Raw genomic sequence first — 11,931 nt, 5'->3', positions numbered from 1 at the left:
GGTGACGACATCGCACCGCGTGCAGGAGAGCTGTATATAAAATAACACATTGGAAGCACTGGAAGACATTCTGATTTACTTCTACTGTCTTTATCCGCGTCAAATTATAAAAAAATCTTTATTTTATCGTTCACATTTGTTGAATTCAAACAAATATCAAAATTACTGTTACCAATAACCTTGTTTTCTTAATGTTGGCAGCTTGTAGTTTATGGTCCCTTTCCTATATGAAGGATTTTCCAATTTATTTACTCCCTAAGTTTAATAGCGTGAAAATATATAGCCTAAAGCGTGTCGTAAGGATCATTTAAAAATATGCTTCGATTGTTGACATCCTACGCCACAAATATATTTTCCTTACTTCTTAGACTCTCAATAATCAGTAATACTGCTGTTATTACTTGCTTTTATGTTCAATTAACTATATAATAAAAATGTAAGTGAATTTATGTTATATATTCAACTTAACAGAACAAGTAATAGTCAGCAAGTTTCATTAATATCCAAAACATATCTTTTTACATATTTTTTTTTCTATTATGTTAAATAGTTTTGTTCAAAAAATTTTTTCTCTCAATGAGTTAGTGGTTTTTTTTAGTAGTGTAAGTATGCAATATTTTCGAAATAGACCTTACAGTGTTTCCAAAAAGTAAATCCCCTCCGATGTACATAAATACATAATAAGTACTGACTGTGTTCCTTTCATAGTTTAAACTTTTGTAAATAATTAATTTTTAAATCTTTTTGTATTAAATGTAACTTAAGTAACTTGCGTGTACATATTATTGTAAAAATTAGTTAAAAATGTATTTGATTAGAACACAAAAGCATATTGCTCAAATGTATTTGAATCTATAACAGTGTGTTTGAAAACTTTCTTTTTTGGATACAATTTTAATTTTGAGGTTATAACGCAGTTTAAAAATCTATGATAAATACAAAACAACGGTACATTTTTAATTAAAATTCTAACAATCTCTATAATTGTAATGCCGAATACTAAACTGCCGTCTGTCATATTGTAAACGACACTTGGAGCGAAGCATTTCAGCTACGTTTTAGTATTCGGTCGTAGGATGCTTATTATCAAATTTATATTTTTTACTAGTTTTGGTAACAAACTTTTTTTATGAACTCTTCACTTAACATGTTAGTGAGAAATGTGATTGTTGTATCAAATTAAACGGTGTTAAATTCTCACATTTTTACATAAATATTTGATAACAGCGCGTGTAAAATGTATTTTAAAATTATCCCATTGCATACCATCATGCACTTATTTCCAAGTTTCCTTTGATGTGCATACTTTGACAGTTCAATTTGGACCGCAGTATAAATAACACCTACTTAGTGTAAACTTTCGGTATGTTTACAAAGCGGTTACCGTTTCGATGTTAAATGTAACTGTAACAAGAATAAACGACCGTATGATTGATGCCGTCTCACAAATCTTCCGTGCTAAAGTTACTTTCGATCTGAAAGAAATTTAAATGCGCGGCCACTAGTACCGCGGATCAAACGCTAATGGATTTTTAAACGAATAAACAGTTCATTTTAATTACAATTTGGTAATGATTCTATTAATGTAAATGTAACAATGATGTCCAGATTTGTTTCGGCTTTGGTTATTAATTTCATTACTAATACAAGCGTTAAAAGTTTTGTAACGATTTTTATACTGTTAAAAGTATCTCTGAAATGAGTTTTGAAATCTCGTTTAATTCTTTTCAATTTGAAGAATTTGGATAAATTTGTATCTACTGATTTTAAAACTTAAATAGTGAACAGACGTTTTTTTTTTATTTTACGCTGATTTTTTATTAACGCTGGCTTCGTGGCCCAACGCGACGCCTCCGCGGCCACACGCGAAGTGTCGTTAAATCGAATGACAACATTTATCTGCCGTTAGCGCCGCGATCTGTTGCCTGCGATCATTTCTTGTTCCCTTCGAGTTACTGCTCTCGCTTATTTGTCGCTCCGACACGGAATTCGAGCGTTACCGATGTTTATAGCTTCGTTATTCGATGCTCCATTACCATTGTAAACGGTTGGCGTTGAGTGGCTCTGTACAAGGCGGTTCTCAGAACTCTTGTAATCCATTCTCGACTGGACCAAGTTGGAGATCAAACGCTCATAGTTACTCATGTAATTCAAACATGTCGGCCACGTTTGACCGCCCATTATGCTCGCACTCGTTGTGTACACAAAATTATTTCAATAATAACACAGCATGTGGGAAATATTATAATAAAGGTAACATTTCCATATATTTGTACTGGCGACAAATAAATTTCACTTTGGTTAAGTTTAATGTTTGTAATGTCGGTCCATGTACGTCTGAGTTTAATTTTCAAATTTCTTAAATGGGACTTTTTACATTTTAGTATTGCTTCAGAAACTGTTAATATTTGAAATTACTTGTTTAATGTAAGGAAAGGAACAAATTATTTATGTTACCTCTTTTAGTTGCTAATAATTTTATCCAAAAATGAATCAATTACTTTTATAATAAAGTTGTCAAAGCTAACAAAATAATTTTAATGTAATTACATTTCAAGGATATGCCTCTTCTTAAATTAATGAAAAACTTTTGTATTAAGTAATACCTTGGAAGTTAATTACATTTAAAACTTAGAACTTTATGTGTAACCGGCCTTAGAGTAAAAGAGATGCAAAAATATATTTAAATCAATGTTAAAGAGAGACCTCAAATTCACGAGACGAAAAGATTTTTATTTATTTAGTGAAAAGGAAAAAGTATTATGTACATAATGTATAAATTGTAAATAAAAATATCTACTATAAAAATCTAGTCTAATTTAGATCTAACGGTGCTAAGTATTGTACATTGTTTGAAATGGAATAATTTGTTAGTGTGCGTCAATTGACCTCATACAAAGTGTGGGGACTGAATATTGTTGATAATAGGTAAATAAAAAACGAATGATTGTTTCTTGTAAATGTTTCCAAATACAATGTCGAGCATTTATTGATGTCGTTTTATTTCAAATACCCGAAATAACCACTGATTAAGTAAATTTTGATCTCGATTCCGTTAAAGTACTCTAAAATTATGACTTAGTTTTTCACTTTTAAATATTACTTTATCAAAACTTATATTGGATATAAATTACTAAAATGTATTTAACCTCTGAACGCTCTATAAAGCAAAATATGCCTTAATTTCCTAACAATTAATTGTATCAAAGGGAGCTATTAATTTGTTCCGCGGTATATTCGTACAAACTGATTCATGGAATCCCAACGTTTTCAATTATTTCTCCTTTGTAGCGATCATCTCTATAACAAAAATCAATTGATTGCGGAACATTTCTCTGAACATGAAAGGAAATTAATTTGTAGCAACCTTCAGTGGTCTGTCATTGTTATTAAGGACTACAATTAGTAAAACGGTAAAGTAGAAAATTATCCCCATTTAATTCCCCTCCTTTTCTCAACTGCTCACCAGTTTCTCTTTAAGAAACATGTATTTCTTATGTGGTGGCAAACGATCAAGCGTTTACCTGAATCCGACGACATGACGAAGCGACCGTTGTCCAAAGACATCCGGAATTTCAGATGGCAGCCTACCCCTAATCGATGGAAGAGGAGACTCATAAACGGGATATTTCCCCGTCCTGTGCGTCTGCTCCGCCGACAAAAACACTTCCTGAAGGAAAAGGGACTAAAATTAGGCACCATATACATCAGACAAAATAATTTCGAATAGTTTCTACACACATAATATTGAAAAAATGGTGATTAACGTTCAAAACACGGTAAGTGATCCCTAGATATATTTAAAAGTACTTCATCACAATTAAATAGAATTTATACGGGACCCCACAGCGTCACAGTGAACAATGTGTTGGTTTTACCTTACGTTTGTTTTATTATAAAGGGCAACGTTTAACTTACAATTAATGTTATCCGAACAATGTATCGTATGATTTATTCGTTTAAAAATATGTACAGGGTGTCACAAAATTTTAATTCGTTTGATACAGGGTGTTAGCGTGTTTGGTCCAGCTAATAACACAATTAGGAACATCTGTAGTTATGTGAGCCCATGAAAAACCAACTAATGTACGAAGTCTTACCTACAGACTCTTCTGATGTTAATTGCTCTACATCCGAAACATTCCGGGTTATAATCATAATGTCAGTCGTTACAATTGGTGCTTCTGACTTGGGTATAAGTGGTAATAGATTTTAAGGGCCGAAATAACCGAAAATTTTAATAATCACTTAACTTTTAGCTAATCTAAAATTAGCCGATTAAGCTAATCTTCATCCTGCAAAAATGTACATTTAATTGGACAATATATTGACCGACTATACGATGTGTTTCCCAATTGTACACATCTGTATTTATAGCACCGTTATTAGATATAAACAAAATATAGATCTTGTTCGAACTCGGCCTTAAACAACACGCAACAAATAAATGGATTGAATTTTATAATACCCCCCATCGCTTCGGGAACGCTCTCTGATTTTATGACGTACGGGACATCGAGGAATTTGTGTCCAATTTTATGGAGCCATCGTTATAGATGATTAAAATGTTACAGTTCTCAACTTGGCAGCTGAGAAAATTTAAATTTAGAATTGATGAATCATTTAATAAACAGACGAGCAAATATTTAAGTATGATATTTGTCTAAAATGTTGTTTGATATTATCCCACGACTCCGAATAAAAAAAAACTGAAGTAAGCAGCATTTGTGTTCTTCCAGCCTAAACTCCATATCATCGAGATCCGTTTAGCCGGCTGTAACCTCTAACAATCATCCATCCATTTATACTTTTGCATTTATAATATTAGTTTATTGATGGATTCTATTGCGAAATGCACATATATGTATAAAAACTACAATAACAACGCATACTTCAAACCTAGAAGTATTACTTTCAAAACGGAACGAACCTTAAACAGCTTTAATGATGGCATAAAATTTTACACAGATAATAAATGTCCGGGGCACAATAAATTTGAGGAAACAGATTATAAAATTTCACTTTAACTTTGACAGTTCACGTGTGGTTAAATTTACTATAGCGATAATTTGTAGTCCACTGGGGATATCGAAAATACAATAAAACTTTATAATGAGACAATTTTATAAATTTGTCCAAACGAATGGGACGTATTGTGTTGTAATACTGAATTTATTGGTATTGCCGGAGCGAGGCGATGATCTATTGATACTAATTGTATCTGATTTTACATGCACGTCGTGTGACAATACACGAAATACAAGGTGCAAAATTACGCTATTATACAAGCTTGGTACCGCTGATGCAGGAACGAAAGGAGAACAAAGAAATAGAATATCTAACCAATAAAAACAGAGCGTCGGTGGCTCAGTGGCTTGAACATTGACTTGTAATCTACAGGTCTTGGGTTCGAATCCCGCCATGTACCAATGTGATGTTTGATTTTTCGAATTTTCATATGTACATAATTTACCCGACGTTCGTACGGTGAAGGAAAACATCGTGATGCAACCTGCACATATCGGCGAAGAAATTCAAAGATATGTGTGAAGTCAACCAACCCGCACTTGGCCAGCGTGGTTGACTATGGCCTAGTCACTCCTTATTAGGGTAGGCTCCGAGCCCCTCGGTGGGGACGTATAGTGAGCTGGTGATGAATTGCTCTTATTGTATGTTAATATAAATTGCTAAATATCAAAACACTATAACAAATGATTTAATTTCCATACAATGGCAGTTAATGCTGCGCAGAACTAATTGAGCTTCTTCGACATTCAAAGCTATAAACATCTTTAGAAAAAGATGACTCAAAGATTCAGTGTGACATTTATATTTTTTATACCATAAGGTGGCAAACGAGCAAGAGGCCACCTAAATCCGCCAAAATGGCGAAGCTACCGTTGCCCATAGACATACGCAATTGCAGATGAGTTGCCTACCCTTATCCGACGACGGAGGAGACACATATAAAGAAGACATTTCCCCTTCCTATGCATCTGCTCCACTGTCAAATCCACTTCCCCTTCCCATCCTCTCTTTATAAGAAAAGGGTGGTAAAGAGAAAGGGTAAAGGTGGTAAATTAGGGCTCCGGCACCACACTGATTAACCGAAACACGGAATTGCTTCCATTTCACGCCTGTCTTCTGTGTGGCCGTACACCGAGCGTGCCGGTCCATTCGTGCTAAGATGTTAAAGCGGGCACTACCACTGTAATATCACTTCTCTCTCACACATTGTATCTTCCTTCTGTGTCTTGTAACAAATCGTGACGTCCTTAAAAAAATTTCCTCTCAACTCTTAATAAAAATTGAATTGAATATTCCCTATTGTGTTGACAAATATTGTTCAGTATTGAAAAGAAATACAAAATATATTTTTTACAAATTAATTAAGGTTTTCATTTATTCTTTTTAATTGTATCTCTTCATATAGTTTTTGTATGGTCCTCGTTAACACAATGCCAGAGATGTCATCGATACTTGGACGCGGGTGCTGTTCATCGTCGAGGTTAAGTATAAAAATAATTTTCATTTTTTACCTTACTTCGTATGAAAAATATTGTAACTTTTAAAAACAATTGGTTTATGTTTGAAGAGAATACAATAATTAAAAAAGTTACGCCCAACGTGGGGCTCGAACCCACGACCCTGAGATTAAGAGTCTCATGCTCTACCGACTGAGCTAGCCAGGCTGTCATTGTGGGAATGAAATCAGCTACCTAATGTGTGAAATGTAAACTAGATAGTTTTGTCATGTATTTAAATAAAACTATATTGTTATTCTAACTTTATTAAAAAGGAGTCAAAGTCCACATCAAGTTTAAATAAGCTTTGCAATAAAATATGAAATGAGTAGCAAACGATCTAATGTCAAGGACTCATAGTACTGAGACTGAGAGAGTTCTCGTCAGACGGCTGGCCTCGCTTTATGTACGTCGTAACTGTTTGCTTCAGGTGGCGGCAAATCAAACTTCTTTGTACTCAAAACGTTAAATCACTTTCTTTGTTCGAAGACGGCTGTTATATTTTGTTTTAAATGAAAATTTAAATGGCCAATTGTTTACAGATTAGTTCTTTTGTTTCTGATTACGTCACAAAAAACAAATGACATAAGCTTGTGGTTTGTCTATACATGAATAATCTGCTCTACGGCGAGTTTCCTTGAATTCCTGTACTTTTTATTCCACTTACGTATAGATCTCTTAACAGATAACATTTGTTACAAAAACATTACTAATGGATGGATGTTTGTTGAAATTTGGCGCCTAAACGACTGAAGAAATCTTGATGAAACGTGGCATGGATGTATAGGATCTGAAAGAACACATAAGTTACTTGCTTTTGTTTTTTTAATTCACGCGGATGGAGCCCCGTGCGGATGCTAGTATTATATAGTTATCTAGTCTAGTATGAGTAAACAAGCTTGAAGTTTGTAATCGCACAATTTTCGTCGACGTCTCGAACATTCTGCAAACACGTAAACTTTGCGCTACAATAAAAAATCAACATAAGGTAAAGTTCTAACAACCGGAGCACGGTCGCTGTTAGGATGCTAACACGGGCAATATTTTACTTATGTTTTAGTTTATAACTTTTAAGTGTACAAAGAATATTTACACATGCGAGTAATTTAAGTAAATCTTAGTTTGATGTAATAAATTTTCGTTTATCTAGATTTTTAGAGCGTGCCCACACCTAAAACTAATCTATCGCACAACTGTTTGCTCTCGCTTTGATTGATCTTCAATGGAGGTGCGCACACAACTCGATTTTTACTTGTGCAACTAAACAGTTGAATTGGCTGCGAAACAATCGACAATCGCACAATAGTTGTGCGTTTGTCAAATGTGTACGCCCCTTTTTAGTGGTTTTTGTTTTTACCTGTCTTCCTATCACCCTGTTATACAGAAAACAAATGATTGTAATGATTGCCGTTTGTTTTTTGTTTGTACATTTTCAAAGGACTGTCGCATCAGTATTGTACATTACAGAGAGTAGGTCGTCACTTCACAAACCATTTTTATTTACCTCGTCCATCATTACATTAGCAAAACAATGTTTTTATTCAGTGCGTGGATTTTACTATGATTTTTTTATATTAATTGCGAACAAACACATTCTACTATTTGCCAAACTCTACACATTTTTAAAATTATGGTAAAGAACTTTTAATAAAACAATTATTTACAATATAATATTTATTCCAGTCCGTAAATGGCGTTTGATGGTTTCTACAAAATAACATTCTGACTCAAGGTTGATAGGCGATAACAAAAATGTTGTCAAAGTGTTCTTTGATACCTGAAATTCTTTGAAGGTTACAATTGTGTCTATTTCGTTGAACTTTTAACGCTTTAAGATACTTGGAGGTTATTTTATTTTCTCCGTCAAAAGTCATTCGTATAACTAATTGTATTTTCAGGTATTTCAACAATTCATCTATACCTTTAATGTCAACAACATAGCGGTTTTATTGTTGACGTAAAAGCAATCGTTATGATGAACGTAAAATCCGAGAGCAATCTACTGGTTGTAGACTCGCAAGGAACGATAGCTTACTTTATTGCTTTCTTCATTTCCTATTTTCTTTGCTATGGATTCTTTAAATCATTTCTATGTGTCACATTGTCTTTGAAATGTACCAATGCATTAAACTGCAACAAAGTTTAGATGGATGTTAGAGTTTGTAGACTTAACTGCTGAACGGATATCTATGAAATTTGGAATAGATGTAGAGGACAGTCTGAAAGAACACATAGGCTACTTTAAAACTGTTTTGTTTTAAATTCAAAGCTAGTTTTAAATAATGGCGTAATAAGATCAGTTAAACCACTCGTCTACGCATCTGCTTACGTAGACATAGAAAGGTGCGAGTTTCGCTTCAAAAGGAGATTCTCAATTGTCTTTTTCCCTAATTTCTGTGACTATTTCTAAAAATTACTACCATAATTAAACTTCTGTTTCACCTAATTAGGCTAGGATTAACGATTATCAGTAAATTAATGAAGAAGAATAACTAAAGGTGGAAAATTTACAAATAATAAAATTTCAGAATAGCGTATAATATAAAAGAAATAAGTCATACTCCACAAGACGCACCTGTCCGTTTGTCCGCGCTGTTTGTGTTTGCAGAACATTAGCATTTGCTCGACCACTCGCTCACCGTTACTGCGAGCTCGGTAAACATTCCTTTGTTACCAACTTTCTTTGCCTAATAGAAAATAAATAGCACTGCAGAGTTATTATGTTGCACAATTTTTATAACTATCTCAGAAATATACTTTACCACGTGTCGCCCGCGATTTCATCGTCCAGACTATCCTCTACATCTATGCTATATTTCATCAAAATCTGTTAAGCAGTTTAGTCTATAAACTCTAACAAACATCCATCTAAACTTCAGTATTTATGATATTAGTAAGAAAAGTATGATAACCACTAAACATCGTTTTTAATTTACTTATAAACAATTGTATACAGTAAGAAAAATAACTCTATATGATATGCAGACGAGCGAGATGAACAGAAGACGAGTCAAGTTGCGAAACATAACAAGTACCGAGGACTAGAGTGTAAAGACTGGCTAGTACCGGTAGATCAATACACAATAATGAGTATTCCTGTGATGTGTGTTCAACATCAGCATAACGTGCATGTTGCGTGGATATTGCGATACTCATCAATTTTAAAACTTCCCGAATGCGGTTCGCAAAATGGAAATAATTTGCAGCTGTCGATTCGACCATTATCGCCTTAATTATGTAAGCTGATGAATATTTACACAAACTGCAGCGCGAGTTGCCAAATTATGTTTAATGGATTCCAAATAAGTTTCTTATCGGATATTAATGTTATCTATTAACAGTTAATTAGTTTACAATAGAGGAGGTACAGCTATTTATGAACTGACCTCCGATTGTCCTTCAAAAATACAACTCATGCTATACTTATGTTTTCCATAAAATTTAGATCCTTGCTTAACGCCTTACCATCCCTACATCATTGTCATTTAGGTACCCTACCGACGAGAGGGTAACAGTAGTAGAGCCCGCTTTAACATCTTCGCACGAATGGGCCGGCTCGCCCGGTGCAATACCACGACCACACAGAAAACAGGCGTGAAGTGGAAGCAATTCCGCGTTTCGCGTCTGATGAGTGTGGTGCCGGAGGCCTAATTTTAGTCCCTTTTCCTTTCCACCCTTTTCTTAAGAGGAAAGGATAGGAGGAAAAAGTGGATTTGACGGTGGAGGAGATGCATAGGAAGGGGAATTGTCCTCTTTATGTGCGTCTCCTCCTCTATCAATTAGGGTAGGTAACGCATCTGCAATTGCGGTTGTTTATGGGCAGCGGTCGCTTTCCATTTCGGTGGATTCAGGTGGCCGCTTGCTCGTTTGCCACCTCGTATTATAAAAAAAAAATGATTTTCGCTTTTAAAAGACTTGGAAGAGTATGTTTCCGTATAAATGTAAATTCGCACTTATATGTCAAAAACTCTTTTGTTTAATTTCATACTCGAATATCTTTTGTCAGTTACTATTAATATTCTAACATCTGAATTCTAACGAGTGCTGTTCAACTTTGTGTAAGTATAAAACAGTAATATTATTCGGAAATAAAGCGACCCCAACGCGACCGCCACTCTAGATATCTTTGTCCTTCTGAACCAGAATTAGCTCCAACTGCACTTCTAATGAAAGTTGTCTGCTAGTTGAATAGCTATTGGAAATACTCGGGACAATCGCCGTCAACATCTAAATTAAATTAGTTTTGCGACCTCTGTAATAAGGTTTGCGAAGCTTTGATAGAAATCTTCATATTGAGATTATCTGGAATATCAAAATGCACAACTTTAAAGGACACAGTGACCGTTTAACAACTCTGAGTACGGAATTACGTTAGTAGTACGAGTTCCATTTAGCAATGTTTATAAACAGTAAGAAGTATTAACATAAAATAATTATGTTTACAAAAAATAATTCGGTTACTTTTACAGCACTGTAAACTCAAAGATATTAACTTTGTTTTACGAGAAAGTAAACAAAAACGTTAAGAGGTTCGTGTGCCTGTAACAGGTTTATGAGGTTCTTTACTCGGATTAAATATCAAATGGAAAAATCCTTCAAATTTCGTAAACTATAATGTTACTATATTGATTGCGATAGACCTTAGCCTCAGGTAATGTAGGTAACTAACTCCAAGACAAACAAATAAATAAACAGATAACTAATGAAAAAAATGTTACTTTGCTTTAATTAAAAATTCATTATTATAATAGTATTTCAAATCAAATTGTTTTTGTAGCCTAAACATGAACATCAAAAACATAGCCCGGGGCGCTTCAATTATTCTTAAACATCCTGCTTGCTCCTGGTCAAACTATAATTTAGATGGGTGTTTACGAATTAATCTAAATATAGTTTACAATTTCATCATTCTTTGTACAGCCCGGCTAGCTCAGTCGGTAGAGCATGAGACTCTTAATCTCAGGGTCGTGGGTTCGAGCCCCACGTTGGGCGACTTCTTTTTGTTACTGCTAATTTTGAAATGACGTAACAATACGTATTGTTCTCTGTTTTATTAAAGGGAATGTGAGAGATGGCAGTTTCCTTGTATTCGGACAGTGCAAATTCATGCTTAGAGTAAATTCAACATTTAATCGCTCAAATGTGTGAATGGATAGTTGTCAGGCCTTTGAAGTAAAGTGGTAGAAGTCAAGGGAATTAATTAATAGAATTTCCCGCCACTTATCCTTCGAGATCGTGATCAAGTACTAACTTAATTATAAAAAAAATAATGAATATAATTAACGGAAGAAAAACGGAGAAATAAACCTATAATCATTAGCGTTTCGACGAATTATTAAAAAAAGTCTTATTATTATGATTTTAATATATATTTTTATTATATTTCCTTGCCTCAGCTATACCAAAT

General features: G+C 34.1%; 2 non-coding genes across 2 annotated transcripts; one reads left to right on the top strand and one right to left on the bottom strand.

Annotated features, from left to right (window-relative positions):
- Positions 1 to 6,619: 6,619 nt before the first annotated feature.
- Trnak-cuu lies at positions 6,620 to 6,692 on the bottom strand. Its single transcript has one exon. It is a non-coding gene; the product is annotated as a tRNA-Lys (tRNA).
- Positions 6,693 to 11,443: 4,751 nt separating this feature from the next.
- Positions 11,444 to 11,516, top strand: Trnak-cuu. Its single transcript has one exon. It is a non-coding gene; the product is annotated as a tRNA-Lys (tRNA).
- The last annotated feature ends 415 nt before the right edge of the window (positions 11,517 to 11,931 follow it).

This window comes from Papilio polytes, unplaced genomic scaffold (genome assembly GCF_000836215.1).
Source record: "Papilio polytes unplaced genomic scaffold, Ppol_1.0 DF820622.1, whole genome shotgun sequence".
Classification (NCBI taxonomy): domain Eukaryota; kingdom Metazoa; phylum Arthropoda; class Insecta; order Lepidoptera; family Papilionidae; genus Papilio; species Papilio polytes.
The sequence above is the reverse complement of the archived record's forward strand: the minus strand, read 5'-3'. Positions and strand labels throughout refer to the sequence as shown.